We start from the raw sequence: 21,653 nt of genomic DNA, 5'->3' as shown, positions 1-21,653 counted from the left end.
ATTATCAAGAGCAAGTTCAAAGCCTTCTGTAGAAGTTGTTCCTTGTGATGGAAAATTAGAAACCAATACTATGTTGGATTGGATCTCTGAAATGGAGAAGTTCTTTGAGTATGAAAGCACTCTTGATAATAGGAAGGTGAAGATAATAGTTGCTAGGTTAAAGGGACATGCCTCACTATGGTGGGAGCATTTGCAAACTGATAGATTGAGGAGAGGAAAGGAAAGATCAAAACTTGGGTGAAGATGGTGAATAAAGTGAAAAATAAATTCCTTTCTACTAATTATCAAGTTAGCTTGTTGAGAAAGATGCATAATTTGAGATAAAGAGACATGACTGTGAAGGATTATACTAAGGAATTCTATATATTGGACATAAGATTTGGACACGTGGATGATGATGTTGAGAAAATTGCAAGATACATAAATGGATTAAGATATGTAATTCAAGATGAGATAAGTTTTGTGAAATTGGAAAGTGTGGAAGAAGCATACCAATATGCCTTGAAAGCTAAGGAGATCTTGACAAAGAAGCATGAACAAAGACAAAGAGTTAGAGGTGGCAGATTCTAGAGAAGAAGAGGTAGATCTTATGGAGAAGGTGGAAAATCAAACAATTTTGTGCAAGATAAGGGTAAATATAAATGGAAGAATGATGAAAAAAACAAGACCAAGTGGAAAGGTGGTGATTTTTACTAAGGAGGTATTGGTTCTTACCAAGGAAGAGGTACTTCTTATTCTAGAGGTGGCTTTCATGGTAATTGTTTCAAGTGTGGTAAACAAGGGCATAGATCCTCTGAACGTATATCCTATGAAAGTAGGCAAGGCAACAAAAGTGCTATGTTTCAAGGAGATGATGAGAGTTCACCAAGTGGACTTGAGGTTGGAGAAAATATGATGGTAAGAGGAACCTTATGTAATAAGGGAAGTGATGAGGAATCTGTCTTAAGGAGAAGTCTTTTCAAAACTAGATGTAAGATGGTTGGAAAATGTTGCAAGATAATCATTGATAGTGGAAGTTCTATGAATTTGGCATTAGAAGAGTTGGTTATAAAGTTGCAATTGCAAAGGTTGAAGCATCCTAAACCCTATCATGTTTCATGGATCAAATATGAGCATAAGATATTGGTAAGTGAACAATGTATTGTAAAGTTCAAGATTGGACGTTACTGTATGTATTAACTGTAGCCTTTATTAACACACACACTTCAACATGGTCCTTATTTGCGATTTCATCCTCGAATGAACACGAGATGTTCACCCAAGAGGAGTCCTGCAAGGTGACTTGTTGCCTTCTATCTAGAAGGATTTTTCCTATTAATGCCCTTAGATTTGAGGTATAGGCAATTGGACCCTCTAAGAATGAAGGATATAAAGAAATCTAGCTAGTCTAGATGAATGTGCAAAGTATTCTAAATTTGTTATGTAATTAAGCTAAGAACATGTAAAATGACTAGATTAAGCATATGCATATTTAAAACTAGATGAAATTAAGCTAGGAATGTAAATGTGTGAAAATATATGAGCTAAGTGAGTAGAAAATGTAGTAGCAATTTGATGTTCATTTAATTCAACCTCCTTAATGAGGAATTATGAGTCCATTAAATAGAATTCCTAGAATCCATCAATAGGTGAGATCAACTCAGATCGACGGTTAGGATTGAAGAAAAGATTCAGTTAAGATGGAAACTTCCTTGTGCAGGTGAAGTGATCTATTTCTGATTTGAGTGTGATGAGTAGTTAACTGAACTTGTCATGGGTGTGAGATTAAGTTAACTAGACTGATTCCAATTCGAGAGGTAGTTCACTCAAAGTTTCCATTTAGAACTGAAGAGTAGAATTAGGAAAGATATTTAATTTAATAAAATGAGATATGACCTCATAAATACCTTTTCTATTTAATTAAATAATTTCATTCAATTAACTAGAATAGGCATATTCATTAAATAAAATAAATTTAACTCCTTAGTACATTAGCCTTAGGTGACAATTTAATTAATAAAGAATAAATACTTTAGGTTAAATTAAATTTAAATCAAATAGGTTCAATGCAACTAATATGATTAAATACTATAGGAATTAAATAATAAGTATGATGGACGTAGGTTAGGGTATTTTGCATCTAACAATAAAGTCAAGTAGCGAATGTCAGAACAAGAATTGCCTAATAAGATAGGACTTTAGGATTGATTAAAATAGACTAGAATTGGTGATCATGGTAATGAGCCAATTTTGGGGTATTACATTTTGCCTCTCTTTGAATGAATGTGTGAGCAACATGTTCAATTCAAATAAAATTAGGAAGCAATGATGCGAAGATAAGATTGGTTGTGAAGTTGATAATATGGAGACCAATTGACAAGCTTTTAAGGACTACCTCTAGAACAAAGATTAATCCCAAGCAATCCAAGCAGAGCACCTAGATACCCAAAATGATAAGCATACTAAAGGTTTTCATCAAAATGAAGTTTAACCTTTAAGGATTTAGACAAAATGTCTAGATACTTGAGATTGATGGCATTTAAAAGATTGTCTCTAGAATAGAGTTTAATCTTTAAGGATCTAGATAGAACACCTAGATACTTGAGGGTGGATAAGCATTTAAAAGATTATCTCTAGAATAGAGTGTTGGATCTTGATTTAACAGAATTTGAACAACCAAGTATGCAAGGTAAGAATGCATCTATGGGCAACTATCTCCAACAATGGACACAATTTACCAAGAACCTGGGCCAACTATAAGGCTACACTCCTTCTACACTTCAGGATTTGCAAAACCTAGGTGGGTGAACCTCTTACAATCCAATTATGTGACCAGTGCAATGACCATATTCAGAATCTAGAATAATAGATGCAAACCCCTAAATCTTCTATACTTAACTAGGAATCACAAGCATGAAATATCTAATGACCTAACTCATGAAACTGGTAAGCTAAGTGAGGGTTAAGCTTTGAATAACTTTCAACATGAAAGGGGAAATGTTTGATTAATGATGTTGACTCAACACAACTTCAAATGTGTAGTAGCATAACAAGTGATCCTATAACTAATCAGTGCCTAATCCATTGGGCAATTCCATGAATTCAAAACATACATCTGTGACATTAGGACATATTTTGTACACCCATACATTAGATCTATCTAATCACCTTGTGATTCAGACATTAGTGTTCATTCAAATCTCATTCTCACAAAATATCCTTCTCAAGTAACCAGTAACCTTGTTAAACATATCAAGCATTTACTTGGCCCTTTGGTCCAACAAAAAAATACATCAAACATACAACTTGAAGGGGATGCAAATGGATCTTAGATCTTTGTTCCAAGACCACATAAGACTTATAGATTTCTGAGACAGGAGACAAGAACAAGAATGAAACTAGTGAAATTATTTCTCATATGTATTGATTTCCTTGAGACTATACATTTAGATGCACAAAATTAAAATATGAAAACACCTAACATATCAGAACTTTCTTTATTATCTGCACTACTACTATTTACATGAGAGAATTATGCTAAAGAATGGTCTCACAGTCAAGGAAACATGTCAAAATACTGGAACCAATGGTCTCATAGTAATGAACTTTTTCTTCCTAGAAACTGGAACTAGAACAATGAGAAAGAATGAGATTGATATAGAGTAAGGAATTCCTAGATTGAATCTACAATTGACATCTATCCACATGAAATTCCCTCTCTTTTCCATGAAAAGAATCTCTCTAATCTCTCTCCTCAACTACCTATCAGATCCCCTTTTTCAATTTTCTTTCAGAGGCATCAAATATCACAGAAACATCATGATGAAAGATCATAACTAATTCTGAGGTAAAAGTGAACTCAAGGTAAAAGATAAAAATTAGTTGAAATGGACTCAACAATACAATAAAATTGATTAAAATCAATTTTCTTCACTTTTACATTTCACCAAGCCTTTATATCTACCTCATGACCAATTCTGATGATCAGTAATTAAATTTGCTTGTTCTGCCACTAATGCCCCAGATTTTACAAATTGGCCTATAGTACAAACCAGTGAGGACTTGTGCAAAAATTGACTTCAGATTCAAAAATTTCATCTCGTTCTAGTTCCAGCGATATATAATATCGCATACTTTTCTTACTAGAAACCTTCAGAATCTCAGTTTGAAAGGATGTCCCCCCTTTCTATAAATGTCTGATCTACAACTTAATTTTAAATTTTAAATTTTCAAAATTCTAAACTTTAGATTATACCCAGTTTGAATGTAAAATTCTCTAACATGCATATGCAATATTTAGAAAAAATGATAAAATATTTGATACTTTAAATATTCTCATTTTTCCTTTATCCCTATTTTTTGCCACATGGCGACCTCTGGTTAGCCTGCCAAGTCATCACAACATTACCACCTCACTGCTCAGTCAGCATCTCCATGTCACCGCCAGCTAGTTTCACGCCATGTATCATCACCACCTCTACCCTCACTATGTTGCCATGTTATTGCGTGAGCAACTTCTCCTTAGCGAGATAGCGAGGACTACCAGATGTGCCACGTGGCATGATCTCCTTCCTCTATCTACAATCTCGCCACATCATCACCTACTTTGTCACATGTCATTTTTAATTCACTAACACACCTGTAGGTGGGACCCAAACTGACTTATCAACCCCTTGCCATTTTTAAAGTTTTTTTTTGGCAACTTGCTACCTCGCTAGCTGAAAATCCTTGGATTTTCTAGCTAGCGACATAGTGACTAGCCAAATTTTTGAACTTTCATGGCAAGATTCCATTCTGATGTCACCTCTTTTCCATGCATTTTTGCATTCAAAATTATTTCCCAATCCTCTCCAACTATTTGGGTCAGACCCACCACATAGGTGCTACCTCTGAAAAGGCTTGTCTTGCTAGACACAATGCCTTTGTGTATGGTTGTATTTAAACAAAAAAAAGAAATGTCTCCACAAAGAATGTGGGATAAATCATTGTGGGTTTGTTCATTCTATACTAGATGGCTAGCGACTTAAAGGCTTACTTGATATGGTGCTAATAATGTTCGAGCCTTATTTCTAGTTTTCAACACAGTAAATGGCATCCCTTGATTTTATTTGAAAGCATGGGATCCTCTTACATGTGGCATGTATACACCCTTTGTATCCTTTGAAGCAACTTTGTCCTCATTTTATATGCATTGACTATTGCAAGCTATAGCTACTTCCAAGCTTGGCATGGTAGCTTTTCTAATGTTGACCTGTTACTTTTCCTTATATGTGTGGAAGGCTTCTTTTATGCCTACTTCTTGTCTCAGTTTTGAGGTCTTCCTACTAGCAGTGGATTCTTTTTCTCTTTATATAGAAAGTCAAATTTTCATTGACCTTCCCTTGCAATTGAACTGCTCTCTAATGCCATGGTTCTTTTTATCCTGTTCTACGCATTCTGCTTCTTTCATTCCATGCATGGGTTTGATTTGTTTGACTATGTGGCCTTGTGTTCAACTAACCCTGCTTCACTTTCTTGTGCAGTGATGGCCTTCTCTCTACCTTTTGAATTTCATGAGCTTCTTTTGAATATGGCATCATTGTGTGCTCTACGTTCATTTTTTCTCTTTGGCATGGATTTTATACTTCCCTTAGCTACATGGGCATCTTTTCCATTAGCATGCTAGTTGATGTTGACTCTTCCTTTGATAGTGACTTTGGACTTTAAACACTCACTGCCACCCTCTCTTTTAATTTTCCATGCTCCTCCACATTTGGCAGCTTTTCTGCAAGGTGTGTGGTTACTCCTTTAAAAACATGGGGCTCTCTTTGCATATGCCAAGTGCTCCAACTTGTTTTAACATGAGCTTGCCTTGCTTGCAATTGCGTGAGGCTTTTATTTTATACTTTTTTTCATGTGGCTTTTCTCTCTTTGGATTTTCTCCCTTGTTATTAATCATTCCAACATGGCCTTTGTTATGACCTCTAGTAACCATGACAATATTACCAACATCAATTTTGATAGTGTCAATGGCTTTGATCAACAAATCTGGGTACCTAATGATACGCCCATTATAAATGTTAAGATAAGGGATACCCTTATCTCCAAACTGAACTCCACAAACTTTGCAAAGTTTACACTTTGCTTCCTCATCCTTGATTTAGTGCAGGCAAAAATGACCTTGAGCATCATAGAGAAGCCTAAAGTTCTCATTGGTTTTTTTTTAAGACACAACATCCATGAATCCTACAGGGTAGCACTTATTTGTTCTGACTTTTGTATCAACAAAAAATGAGTCATTGCATTCTTAAAAACCATTCCTTATACTTGTTGCTCTTCTAAATCTAGTGCTAGCAATGCCAATGTGTCCTTGTCAACAAACTTCCAATTCCCTTTATCGTTACTCATGAATTGGAAACTAGGTAGCAAGTGCAAATGTGTTAGACCAGACTCTACCAACTTCTTCAAATGGCACCTTCCTGTAGAATCATGTGATGTAAAATCAAGACATGTCCCTCTTAAGTTTGGATTCACATTTTTGTCATCCACGCTGAAATCCATGATTTGTGATTCATAAATAACAATGTCATCAAATGATTCTAAATATGGCTTCTCATTGGCCAAGCTTTCCCATCCTTCTGGTTCCAACACGGGGTCCAGGAGGTTGACAAACAAGATTCTTTTATTGTATGTTTTGTGACTTGTATGTTGTCCCTTATATCTTAAACACATATAGTGGATATCAATGTTACTCCTCATTTTGAACATTCACTTGTCTCTTTGATATATGCATACATGTATATCTAATATTCAATGAGTTATAGTTGCTTCAATTTTTCAAAATTTTCTCAATCCCACATGTCTATCAGCCTGATACAATTAGTTGGACCCCAAAATGGGTTTGGCTAATTTTTTTTTTGTTTTCGAACAATTGAACCTTCAAACTGATCCACCGACCTTCTCAAATTGATTAAAACCAAGTTCAACCACTGATTAATCAACTAAAACCAAATTTTCCATTGATCTGCAAACTGTGAATTTCATGTTAGGAGATCAATTGATTGGCCTTAAAAATTGACTCAAACAACTGACCAAGCCCTGAAAATTGGCACACTGAATCTTTGCTCTACATACTTTCACCCTATCAGATCTCATCTTATGAAAAATTTAGAGTCAAAAGATATTTTCTATTAAAGTTGCTTACTCAAAACTACCTGGAAGAAAACATGTCAGAAAATAATAAATTGGGTTTGGATTTGGCTTTGAAATCTAGGAAAATTAACACTTGGGAAAATGAAAACTAGGGCATTGGTTCTCTATCATGAGGACATTATGGATCTACAATTTAGGATCATGATGAATAATAGGATGAAAATGGCAATCAATCAAAGTGGGCTACTCAGAAATTGTAGACTAAAACAATGGCAGAAAAGTTATTTTTGCAAATGGAATTGACCTGAAAAAGTGTGCAAACAGAGTCATCATGACTTGCAAACTGACACACTTGGAGTATTTTCAGAGTACAACACAATGGTACAATCCATTTGATATTACCAAGCACAAATCTCAAGTTATGACATCCCGAATAGGGGTACTGATCAATCTGCAAATGCTGACACTAGTAAAAAGATAGAAATTACATTTGGAATTGTGTTTGAAAACTGATCAAACGGATTCGTCATGAGCTAAAACTTGAAACATAACAAGTCTTTGACATCTACAATACAATGCAAAAGGAAATTTAGCATTTTGATGAACTAGGTAAAAATTATAACTTGTCAAATAGGGCTTTCCAGAATTTTGAATTAATTGCAAAAGCATGAAAACAGTAACTGACCAACTTTGAGGGTTTCAAAACCTAGTCAAACAGATACAAAATGACTCAAAATATGAAGCATAAGTTCTCAGGTATTTATACTAGACACTCCCAAAGTGGCGGGTCACAAAAAATTTCTAGGTGCAAGATATTCACTTGCAAACAAGGCCTCCTGTCACTATTTGATGTTAGAGTAAATAATTAATTATTAATTATTTATTCTATTGCTTAAGTTTACTTAGGTCATGCATTTATTTAATATTTCATATTTAATGCATGTAGTGGTTAGTTGTTGACAACACGGGAGTTTGTTCCCTTCTTGTTGTCATCCTTATCTTCTACCTCCTTCCAGCTTGTTCTACAAGCTTCCATGAGCTCTTTATATTCGGGCTCTCTCTCATTGTATTCGAACATTGAACATCACATTGAATATCATTTCTTATTGTAAATACATTTTCTCATTGTGTTTGCATTCATGGTGTCTCTCATGTCCGTTTAGGGTTTTTGCCCGTGCTCCATGCTCTTCCCTTCTATGGCTTCTCTTTGACAGGTTTCGCATGCAGGTGATCTTGGCATCTTCGGAGTTGGCTTTTCTCAACTCCAACATGGTATCAGAGCCTTCCTGCTATTGCTTCGTTGAAGAATTTTGAAGCCGTGATTTGAAGTCACAAACCCTAGTTTGTTTGTGCAATTTTTCTTCAAATCAGGGGATCAGCAATTTTTTGGAGCACTTTGGGACCAAACGGACATCACCATTGGATCCGGAAGGCCGTTTACAGTCAGGATTCATATAAAGCTTTTCATTTTTGGAGACGGGGCATTTTTGGCGATCTTTTGAGGCCTCCAGGAGTCTGCCGTATGGATCGTACGAACGCAGAGCATAAATTTTTTTTTTAAAAATGGATTTCGAGCGCACCGCCGCCGCGCCACCCGCGCGCCGCCCGCAGCAGCCGCAGCAGGCAGCGCCGCCCGCGCTCCGCCGTGGCCCGGCCGCCGCCCGTCCGCCGCCCTCCGCCGGTGGCTCCTCTGCCTCCGCCGCCCCTGGGGCCACCTCCGCCAGTTCTCTGCCCACCGCTCCGACAGCTTCGCCTGACAACTCTGCGCCACATCTGCAGCCGAGTCAGCCACTGCGGGGGTGACACGTGGCCTGGGCGCCACGTGGCACCTTGCCACGTGGACCTGCCACGTCACCCCTGCCACGTCAGCTGCCACGTGGCTATGCCACGTGGCACTCTTTTTTTGCTGCGATGGTTGACGAGCCGTCAATTTAAATCTCAGGGTCTGCTGACGTCAGCATGACATCATCCCTATGTCATCATCCTTGCTTGCACTCTCCTTCAAGTTCTCTTTTGGACCTACTTGTGGTTTTTTGGCCATAACTCTTGCATACGGAGGTATTTTTCCGATCCAAAAGAAGCGCCGAAAACCTAGTTCCGAGACGGAGATTTTGGTGTAGGTATTTTTAGGTTTTGATGCTATTTTATTGCCCATTTTTTCAGTTAAAGTCCGAAGTCCTATTTTTGACTCCAGCATGCATATCTTTTGCGTCCCATGTCTGTTTTTGGAAAACTTTATATTTTTGGAAAGCTGGTTCTGTGTACTTTTCAGAACTATAGTCTTTTTTCTTCTTTTTTGGCCTCTTCTCTTTCTATCATAGTTTTGGCATTTTTTCTCTATGGTGAATATTTTGAGTATTTTAGGCCCGAGGATCATTTTCCTGGCATGGTTTGCTTTCTTTTTGGCTGTACTTTCTTTTGGTTCAGCTCTTTTTCAGTTCTGATCATTGTAGCTATCCTTTTGAAGCACTTTTCTATTTCGCACTGAGATAAACTGTCACTTTTGTATTTCGGGAGTCATGAACGTTGTTTTGAGTCAGGTGTACTTGCACTATTTTCATAAAGCACCATGGGGGGATTATTTGTTTGTTGTTTTAGGCATTCTCCCTTTGTCAAATGAGTGTCCCTTCCACGACATTAGCCCATGCAGAGTCAGTTAGACCGTGTCTTTATCGGTGTCTGTACTTCTTTTCCTCTCTCCTCGTTCTTGGTTCGTTTGCAGAAGATTTGGCTCACCTTCTCAGTTGCTTGTCATCACACCCCGTTTGCATTAAGGGGGGGTTATGCTGTGTTCTAATGCATCCATGGTTCGATGGTTCGATAGTGTGAACTATGTATTCAGTGGTTGATCCTACATACAAGGCGATTACAGTGGCTGGCTACCTATGCATTTCGGTGAGATGGATCATCTACCATATAGACATGCTCAGTTCGTGCCTTCTTCTTCCATGGAGGTTTCTTCAGATTAGCAGTTTGATAGATTTGTGGTTCTTCATGCTTCAGTGATGCTGCTTCTTCATGATCACTCATTGTTCCTGTTTAAGGGACAATTTCCCTAGTTGGAGACTTCTTCAGCTCTTCACTAGGTTCTTACCTCTTTTTAGGGGAGGGTTTTTCCCATGTGGTTTTCTCTCTTTCCTTGCTTACAGAGGTTTCATCTTCTTGCATTGTACTTGGGTACCTAAAATGGCCTCGTTGCCGGGACCCATTATGCATTTCATCTTTGTTTTCTGAGCTTAAGGCATTTCCCTAAGTTGCACTTAAGGGGGGGTGTTAGAGTAAATAATTAATTATTAATTATTTATTCTATTGCTTAAGTTTACTTAGGTCATGCATTTATTTAATATTTCATATTTAATGCATGTAATGGTTAGTTGTTGACAACACAGGAGTTTGTTCCCTTCTTGTTGTCATCCTTATCTTCTACCTCCTTCCAGCTTGTTCTACAAGCTTCCATGAGCTCTTTATATTCGGGCTCTCTCTCATTGTATTCAAACATTGAACATCACATTGAACATCATTTCTTATTGTAAATACATTTTCTCATTGTGTTTGCATTCATGGTGTCTCTCATGTCCATTTAGGGTTTTTTCCCGTGCTCCATGCTCTTCCCTTCTATGGCTTCTCTTTGACAGGTTTCGCATGCAGGTGATCTTGGCATCTTCGGAGTTGGCTTTCCTCAACTCCAACATTTGACACAGGTGAAAATACAGATTTGAAACTAGCTCAAAATGAGACTTCACAAAATGGCTCGGAATCTCAATTTTTCTTCATGGAATGCTTAGACAGGCTAAATGCAGGGTGTTAGAAACATTAAACACCCTAGGGGCCTCAAAGGTACAATCAAGTATAGCTAGCTACATATGCATTTATGGGGCTTGATTTGACTCAAAATTTCAAAAAGATGCTCAAAATGAGAATGCAATTTTGAGTGCCAATAGTGGCTTTGTCTAGGGATGCATGCTCCTTATGGGCATGGCGAGGATTCAGATCTCTGGGAGAAACAAATCACACACCTAACTTCAAAAACTCTCTCAAACAACTTTATTGAAAGCAAAAATCTACCACTACTATGTACAAGCGATGACCCTGGGCCACCGAACTTCAACAAAATTGTTTACCTCTATCATAAACATGATTCTCATCGGAACTTGCATGAAGTAAACTAAAAATACTTCTCCTATCAGTTTCACCAATCATATTAGCATCATGAATCAACTCTCTTGGTAAAACTAAATCTACACTTTCACTTTCATAAGGCATATAAAAACTTGCTTCATTCTCAACCGTTTGCTCATTACAAAATTACTGATCAGCATGCTCAAACATATCAGACTGAAATTAAAGACCTTCTCTAAAAAATGAATTATGCATGCTACCAGTCTTGAATATGAAGGCATCATATTCAACATGGGGAAAGGGATCACACATACCTTGAAAATGTGTATCCTTATGCATAATCAGATGATACTTAAATGAGCAATCAGATTTGTACTCACAAATGTCATAAATGTTAGAATCTAAAACTAATCTGGGATCTTCAAATGATTCTTTGAAATCAGCAAGTGGATTAGTCATCACATTAGAATATTCATCATAAAATTCATTACAAAGTGCATGCTGATTTTCAATAACACCTTTATCAAACACCTTGTCATCCATATTATAAGATGCAACATCATAATCATTTTCACTATCATACTCGAAAGAAGAAAAATTTGATCTCTTGCAATAGTAAGACAAGGTTTCATCATTAAGATCATTCTCAACTAAATTTGAAGCATCCATATGCTCTTCAAAAAGAGGATTGATAACTCCATGCAATGACCCTCTTTGAAAATTTTGACAAAAAATGGGTTGATTATCATCAGGATTCTCATCATATAAAGCATTAGTGTACATTTTAAAACCATTACCCATTTTATCCTCATGGAGACTTTTAGCATTTAATTGATACAGATGCTTGCAACTACTTCAATGCTGCAAATAACAGTAGATTCAGATCTTATCTAGAGTTAGTAACACTTGCACCACATCTCATATGATTCTTTCACCCATTGTCAAGAATCTTAAGATAAATACTTCAAATCTGCATTCCAACTATTGTTTCCTTTAGAATACCTTCACATTCATGAAGCACAGGTATAGAGATTTGACCTTGAGTTGCCACTCACTTAGTGAGAAAAGATTTACCAACTTGCAAAAAAAAACAAGCCAATCTAGAAATTACAATAGGTATTTGAAAACTTTATGCAACAACATGGGAATTTGATGCTCTTGACAATGTGAAAGAACCTTAACAACAACTCTAAATTCTGACAACAACATATCAAAATGCCAAATGACTTTGATACTACCAATTATTCAATTTAGTCAAACCTCTACTATCATTGAATAAGAACACTAGGGGACATGAAACTTCAGCAAGGAAAATAAGGAACACCTCTTGCTATATATTTGCTATGTCCAATCTGTTTCATGCCAGAGATTTTTATTCTTTTTGTATGCATGTCCCCAGTAGAGTTTCCATTTTGTTGGTGTTTGAAAATGCTAGAGGGTTTTCAATTATCCCCATGAGAATATGACATATCTAGGGGCAGCTAACTCCCATTCTCAACATATCATTTCAAACACAGGGCCAACTATAAGGCTTGACCCTTCTTCTACTTTAGGCTTTGCTAAACCTAGGTGGATAGACCTCAGATTCAAATGATATCGTACCAGTGCAAAAAACATATCCCTGAATCTATTAAGCAGATTTTACCCTTATTTCTCCTAATTACTCATGAAATGACACAGATCTACAGTAGTTAAATGCAAAGCTATGAATCTCATAAGCTAAGTGAGGGTTAAACATTTAGGTCCTTCAACATGAAAGGGAAAGAACATTTGATTAATAATGTTGAATTCAACAAACCCTTAGATATGTAGTAGTAAGAATTTAATGATCTTGTAGCTGACCCGTGCCTAATCCATTGGGAAAATCCATGAATCAAATGCATACATATGGATATTTGATACTTATGTATATACTTAGATATATGATCTATCTATTTACCTTGTAAATAAACATCAATGCTCAATCTAAACCTCATTCTTACATGATATCCTTCTCAATTAACCTACAACCCTGTTGATTCACTGAAGCATTTACATAACCCCTTGAGTTACAAGCAACAATAAGACAACATACAACTTTAAGGGATTGCAACTACGATCTAGGCTCTTTGTTCAAAGATCATGAAACATTGAAGCTAACTGTGATAGGAGACAAGATTCAAGATGAAACTCAACTTGTTGTTCTTTGTTGGTGTTTGAAAACATTACCAATTTCCAATTACCCTAATGAGAACAAAACACATCTAGGGGTAGCTAACTCCCATTTTAACATGCCCATTCAGACACCAAGCCAACTATAAGGCTAGACCCTTCTTCTTCTTTAGGCTCTACAAAATCTAGGTAGGTCAACCTATAGATTCTTTATATGGTACTAGTTATCAAAGCATACATTGAATCTAATATAAAGCAGATAAAACCCTTATTTCTCCTATTAACTCATGTACTAAAATAGATATATAGTAGCAAATTGCAACTCTATGATATTCACAAGCTAAGTGAGGACACCACATTTAGGTTCTTCAACATGAAAGGAAATACAATTGATTATTGATGTTGATTTTCAACAAATCCTCAAACATGCAGCAATAAGAATGAATTGATCCTACAAATGATCAGTGCCAGTCCATTGGGAAATTCCATGAATTGAATACATACATCTATGATATCCAAGACATATTTCATACACCAAGATATCATATCCATCCTATCACTTTGTGATTTAGACATCGGTGTTCATTAAGACCTCATATTTATGAAATATCCTTCTCAAAATAACCAAAAACCCTGTCAAACACATCAAGCATTTACTTGGCCCTTTGTTCCAACAGCAAAACATATGTGACATACAACTTTAAAGGGATACAAATGGGTCTCAACTCTTTGTTCCTATACTACATAAGACTACAAATTACTAAGATAGGAGATGAGAATTAGAATGAAACTAAAGAAATTCTGGCTCACTTGTATTCATTTCCTTGAAATTATACATTAAAATGCATGAAATTAAAAAAAAAACCACCTAATAGATCTGAAACTAGCTGAATTAACTTCACTACTACTATTCATACAAGAGAATTATGCTGAAACAATGGTGTCACAGTCATGGGAACACATCAAAAACTAGAACCAAAACCTGGTATCACAACAGTGAGTGGTTTTTTCTCCAAAAATTGGAGCCAATACTGAGACACCATATTTTTAAGCATAATTCTCTCATGTGAACATTAGTAGGAAGGAATACATAGATAGTTTAGATCTATTAGGTTGTTTCATGTTTTTCATTTCATGCATATGGATGTATTATTTCAAAAAAATTAATACAAAGAACAATAGGTTGAGTTTCATCTTGAATATTGTCTCCTATCTCAGTCAGCTTCAATGTTTTATGATCTTTGAAAAAGGAGCCTAGATCATAGTTGCAATCCCTTAAGGCTATATTTTGTCTTATTGTTTCTTGTAACTCAAGGGGTTATGTAAATGCTTCAGTAAATCAGCAGGGTTGTAGGTTTATTGAGAAGGATATCACGTAAGAATGAGGTTTGGATTGAGCACCGATGTTTATTTACAAGGTACATAGATAGATCATATATCTAAATATATACATAAGTATCAAATATCCATATGTTTGCATTTGATTCATGGATTTTCCCAATGGATTATGCACTGGTCAGCTATAGGATCATTAAAGTCTTACTGTTGCATATCTAAGGGTTTGTTGAATTCAACATTTTTAATCAAATGTTCTTTCCCTTTCATGTTGAAGGACCTAAATGTTTAACCCTCACTCAGCTTATGAGATTCATAGCTTTGCATTTAGCTACTGCAGATCTGTGTCATTTCATGAGTAATTAGGAGAAATAAGGGTAAAATCTGCTTAATAGATTGAGGGATATGTTTTTTTGCACTGGTACGGTGTCATTTGAATCTAAGGTCTATCCACCTAGGTTTAGCAGAGCTTGAAGTAGAAGAAGGGTCAAGCCATATAGTTGGCCTTGTGTTTGAAATGATATTTTGAGAATGGGAGTTAGCTACCCCTAGATATGTCATATTATCATGGGGATAATTGAAAACCCTCCAGCATTTTCAAACACAAACACATAGCTTAATCTTTAAGGATCCAGATAGAATCTCTAGATACCTAGGTTTGATAAGCATTTAAAAGATTATCTCTAGAACATAGCTTAATCTTTAAGGATCCAGATAGAACATCCAGATACCCAAGATTGATAAGCATTTAAAAGACTATCTCTAGAATGAAGCTTAATCTTTAAGGGTCCAGAAAAAATGTCTAGATACCTGAGATTGATAAGAATTTAAAAGACTATCTCTAGAATGCAACTTAATCTTTAAGGATCTAGATAGAACATCTAGATACCTAAGATTGATAAGCATTTAAAAGACTATCTCTAGAATGGATCTTAATCTTTAAGGATCCAGACAGAACTCCTAGATACCTAAGATTTGAAATAATGAGATATATGAAAAAGATGTAAAAAGGAGGGAAACAAGATGCCCCTAGTGGTGAGATGCCCTAAATGATGAGGACATAAGATGGGAATGAGATGCCCCAAGCAATAAGGATTCAGATTGATTTGGAATTCTAGTTCAATAATGTAATCATCTTGTCCCTCGGGAGCGAAATCGAAACATGACACACCAAAAATATGATGTAAAGAAATATGTTGAGAGATAAAGAAGGAATCCAAGATTTGGCAGAATGTAGAAGAGATTAGAATGATCAAAAGAAAATTCAAAATTGATTTGAAATGATTTGGAGGGCTAGAAGACCAAATTTGGCCAAAAGATGACCAGATTTGACCATAGTTGACTTGGGTTGACTTTTTCCAAAGTATATTTTGAAAATTTGAAGAATTTTGAGTTGAAAATATTCCAAGAATCCCAAAAATATCAGAAAAATTCAAACTATACAAGCGTTCAATCACGTTGGGCCTAAAATTTTAAAACAAATTTTTTAGGCACTTAAGTGTGTCAGATTTTGAATTTCAGCTCAAAAATGGATTCAAAATAGTCAAATTAGCCAAGGGGTCATTTTCAATTTATTTGCACCTTTTGTCTTTTGTGAATAGGAACTCTGAGAGGAAGATGGTGGTGAACATAAGATATCACTATTTTGAGTGCTCTCGATGACACAGCCAGTCGATGGAGTATGGACCACCAGTGAGTGATTGATAACCATCCTTTGTACTCTCATTTTCATGCATTTCAAGGTCATTTATTGCATTTGTAGCACATTTTTAGGTAGTGGCAATCAATATTTGCACGAGATTGTCCTTTCTTGTGTGAAAGCGATCTCTTCTCATGCAAAGATTTGCAACTTGACATATCTTTGTGTGCATCAATGGGGATTCTTGCACAGGAGATACCCACTTCCTGCATAAAGAATGTTTGAATTTTGCACAAGTGATTTTTTCCTTTCATGCGAGACTTTCTCTCTTCACATGAAAACTTGTTTCTTCATGCAAGAGAGTCTATCTTTGCATGGGGTTTTGATCACGTATGTGATCTCACATGTTTTTGCATGAAGACATGTTTTCTCATGCAAAAATGAACATTCTCATGTGGAGAAATGCATTCCCACATGAGGAAATACATCTTTGTGCAAAAATCTATGACAACCGTGTGTTAAAATTTTGCAACCTTTTACATTTTAACATGATTTTCACATTTGTTTCTTCATCATTCTAGTTTCTTGATCGAGTACTGACCATTTTCTTGTCATTATTATTTTTTCATGTGTGTAGGAGGTCTTTGGTGATGTTTCATTTAGGTCCCACTATCTGTCATATGGGGCTTTGTTTCAGAGCCTAGATGTAGAGGACATGGCTCCTATAGACAAATTGGGACTCACTTACCTATGTTGGATCCCAATAGGGCTAGTGAATCAGAGCCTACTGACTGCCTTAGTGGAGCATTTCCATTCAAAAATGAACACCTTCCACCTTCCTCAAGAAGAGATGACTGTGAATCTAGATGACATCTATAGGATGCTATGGATCCCCTTCCATGGATTGAGAGTGACCTATGACATAGTGCCACGGGTAGGTACATAGGCATTGTGCACCATTTTTGAGAGACAATTAGCGATTGGATGGGCCATCACTGGGGATGAGCTTGTCCACACATATGGGCAAATACATAGATTAGCTACAGATTTGGCCATATTCATTAGCTACTTCTTGGTATCTAATAGAGAGCAGAATGGACTAGAGTTTGGATGGGGAATTATGCTATAGAGGATGTTGGATGCACTAGAGAGATTTGGATGGGGCTAGTGCATGCTCGCCCATAGGTTCTATGAGATGCACAAGATAGTGTACCACAAGTAGAAGAGTATGGCCATTGGTGTGTATGTTCTATAGGTCTAGGCATGGGATCACCTAACAGTTACATGATCAATTTTTGAGGATGCTCAGGAGCCTATAGAGCCATATATTTGTAGATATAGAGGGCATATTACCTAGGCAGGCTTGGTAAGATAGAGTAGTGGAGGGCATGTCTCAATGACTTGGTCTCTATCATATGGTGGCCCTGGCAAGAGACTGAGGAGTGAGATGATGCTCCCAGGGAGCTCAGTTGGATATTTAGCTCATGGCCACTGGTGGGAAGGACTACAAAGATCATCAAGTGGTTCACCATTAGCCGAGTATGGAGGTAGTATGGGAGGCAATAGGACATCTTCGAGGATTTTTTTTCCTACACATGAGTCGCAAAGGATCTAACATGAGGATGGCTAGTAAGGCTAGATGTAGGGTGGTTGATGATTGATGTGCACAACCTAGTTGCGAAATAGTGGGACTACCATCCAAAGGTAGCAGATGCAGGGGTGACAATAGCATATCAAGCATATTTTATTGGCCACCCCATCCCATAATTTATAGATCCCTTGGGGGGAATAGTGCTAAGCCCACAATAGGCATCAACATAGTAGTAGCAGGCTCCTCCATAGTAAGCTCCCGAGCAATAGGTTCCACATGACCCACTACTAGAGGTGCGGTAGAGAGTGAGACAGGTAGAGATCCCTGCATGGTAGATGGGATCAGATCCAGGATCTAGGGGTAGTGGTGGAGGGCAGAGATGGTGATAGAGGCCAAGGGTGGAGGAGCAGGCACCCATTAAGTAGGCACCAGAGATGCTCGATGAGGAGATGCAAGAGTAACCTACCATAGGATCTCAGGAGATGTTTAGATGACAAAGGGAGTAGATCTGGCAGGCTTTCTAGTAGATCAGAGAGTTATAGATTGCTGTAGTGATGAGGGATGCATGATTGGTAGAGCAAGATTAGTAAATCCTAAGACTGCAGGAGTAGGTATAGATAGTTGAGCGGAGGGTAGAGATACTATAGGATGAGGTTAGATTGTAGATGGCCTGAGTAGCCTATTATTTCTTAGCATACTCTATAGTTGTGCCTGATGAGGCTTAGCAGGTTCCTCAATTTTCCTAGTATACACAAGATTTTGGGGGTGCTCATCCTCCAGCGAGACCAAATATGCCACCTCCTCCCCCTCCTCCAACTATAGGGGGTAATGGCACAGGCCACAGTTAGCTCTCGATCACTTTAATCCCTGATTTTGATTCTGGCTATGTATCCCTTGGTGTGCCAACACCATTTTGTACCATTGATAGTGCTCGAGTAGTGCCCATTTTTTGTACTAACACATTATATATATACAAGATATTGATGATTATGGCATGTATGTGTACTTTGATGAGATGCGATGTAATGTGAGTATGCAGTGTAGATTATATGAGTATACGGATGCAATGCATATGAAAATGAACTAACATCTCATGTAGTGTTTCATATTTTTGCTTAATAGTGACATGTATTCCATCGAGGAGCACAAACCAATGAATCAAACACTTGTGCAGCCATGGAGATTCTAGATATGCTTGAAGAGACCCCCAATCTCCCATCATGAAGAATAGAGATAGAATTGCTACTGAATCATGTGCTTATGTTAGTGAATTATGTAATGCAAGACTATACTAAATGCAACCCTAGGTCTGGTTACCAAGCTTCAATAATTTATCATCACTGGACATAAACGAAGCTTATACATCCTATAATTACCAGAGACTTCGCAATCATGAAAATATGAATATGACATATGTCATAGGTTTGTTGGGATTAAATGTACGCATTCAAGGCACAATAAGCCCAAATGACCAGAACTTTTGTCCCTTTTAATATAACAAGTTAACATAAGAATCAAAGGATAAATCCTAGGATGACTAGAATGTTGCTTGCATGTAGACATGCCAAACACATGGAAGATCCTTCTTATGCTAAGTAATCAATAAGTAGTATGTCCGCAATGACCTTTGCATCTATAACCTAGGACAAAAATGCATCATATATACTCGCAGTGACCTGTATGTTCACTTAGCAGGACAATTATTAGGTATTACTATATCATAAAGAATTCACTTCAATAGACAAGGAGAAGTACCAAACATACTAATTTTCCCAATTGAGAGGAGTCGAGGTACACATGGCCATCCAACATGAGATGGAGGCTCTTATTGTGGACACCCCTCTTTCATGAATGTTTTAGATGTTGTGGAACTAAACCACAAATAGAAAACAAAGAAAAGATCATGCCCCCAGTCATAACTTCTCTAGTCAAAATGACATCATCGAGTTGCTCAAGGAGACATGGTAAAGCAAAAAAAAAACACATAAAGACAAAGCTCAACATATCCAAACAAGTATGTCATTTTGAGTTCATTTTTGTGTTATAGGATTGATGTCAAGTATCAGTGTCTAGAACATGTTTGAAAGAAATCTCTTCAATAGGGTGACAACGGTAGGCGAACGTAGTCAGAACAATTGGTGACTAAGGTCAAAGAGGAATCTTTGAGGTGAAGAGCCTAGGAGGATTGAGTGATAGTAGATAGACATAGCCAAGATGACTGGTGACTAATGCAAGAGAGATCTTCCATAAAGGGATCTAGAGATGTGACCAAAGCAATAGTAGGCAAACAAAACTTAGACAATTGGTGATGGCTGCAAAAGAGATTCCATGAGGAGAATCCCAAAAAGGGTGACACTGACCATAGTAGGCAGACACGGTAAGGACCACTAGTGACTATCACGTAAGGGATTCTATGAGGAGAATCTCAAAAAGAGTGACACTAGCAAAAATAGGTAGACTCAGCTAGAATAACTAGTGACTATCATCAAAGAGATTGTATGAGGAGAATCTCAAAAGGAGTGACACTGGAGACAGTAGGCAGACTCAGCCAGAACAATTGGTGACTGTTACGAAAGAGATTCTATCAAGAGAATCTCAAAAAGAGTGACACTAAAGGGGGGATTTTCCCAAGCTATGACAAGACTCAATCCATAGATACATGAGCAAAAAGAAAGAAAAGTAGTAAAGCAACTGTACAAATAACTAGAAGATGCACTGCAAGATGGTGCATTAGGAACAAGAGGCACCTATTTACTAGGTTTTCACCTTCTTGGTGGAAATTATCTTTTCTTGCTACCATGATTCCTATTTCCAGGTTTTCACCAATGGCACTTTTCTATTTTTTCAAAAAAAATTTGTACATATTTCTCTTTTTTGATTTTTTTTTTTAATTTTTGGATTTTTCAATTTTTTTGGTGTTACCAAGGTGCCTATTGCTAGGTTTTCACTAGGGTAACAATTTTTTAAGGAATTTTTTTGATTTTTTAGGATTTTTTTAGGACATATAAATATGCATAAAGAGCTATTGATATCAAATACTCTGTAAAACTACTTCAGGTGGAGAGTGTTCACAAGTTGCTTCATCACTTCTCCTTCAGTTGTAGAAAGTTGATAGGAACCAGATCCATATACTGCAGTAATGATGTAAGGACCAAGACAATTTGGTTCAAACTTCCCTTTTTGGACTCGTTGCTATTGATTCTTAGGATTCTCTCTTAGGACAAGATCACCTAGCTGGAAGTCACATGGCCTAACCCTCCAATTGTAGCTTCTTGACATTCATTGTTGATATGCTCGTAGATGGTCACATGACATTTGTCAACATTCATCCAATAACACTAGCTCCTAAAGTTGAGCTATCCTATAGTTTTCATTAGTAATAAGACTCTTCATAGAGATTCTCAAGGTAGGAATCTCAACCTCTATTGGAAGCAAAACATCTACCCCATAAACCAAAGCAAAGGGATTCATGCCCATTGGGGTTCTAATACTTGTCCTATATGCCCACAAGGTTGGATTAATCTAGAGGTGCCAGTCTCTCCCTAATTTGTTGATTGTGCAATGAATAATTTTAAGGATCACCTTATTGAATGCTTTAGCCTATCCATTACCCTAGGGGTAATAAATGGAACACCAATGTTGTGTGATTTTGAATCTCTTGCATGGTTCCTTAAGGTCTTTGTTCTTGAATTATCCTCCATTTTCAGT

At 37.0% G+C, this 21,653-nt stretch overlaps 1 pseudogene; it reads right to left on the bottom strand.

Moving 5' to 3' along the window:
- Positions 1 to 8,883, bottom strand: part of LOC149571267 (cullin-1-like) — a 152,817-nt pseudogene extending 143,934 nt beyond the window's left edge.
- Positions 8,884 to 21,653: the final 12,770 nt, after the last annotated feature.

This window comes from Cupressus sempervirens, chromosome 2, assembly GCF_028749045.1.
Source record: "Cupressus sempervirens isolate cs-2001-9-10 chromosome 2, ASM2874904v1, whole genome shotgun sequence".
NCBI classification, from domain to species: Eukaryota; Viridiplantae; Streptophyta; class Pinopsida; order Cupressales; family Cupressaceae; genus Cupressus; species Cupressus sempervirens.
This window is presented reverse-complemented; position numbering and strand designations above follow the sequence as displayed.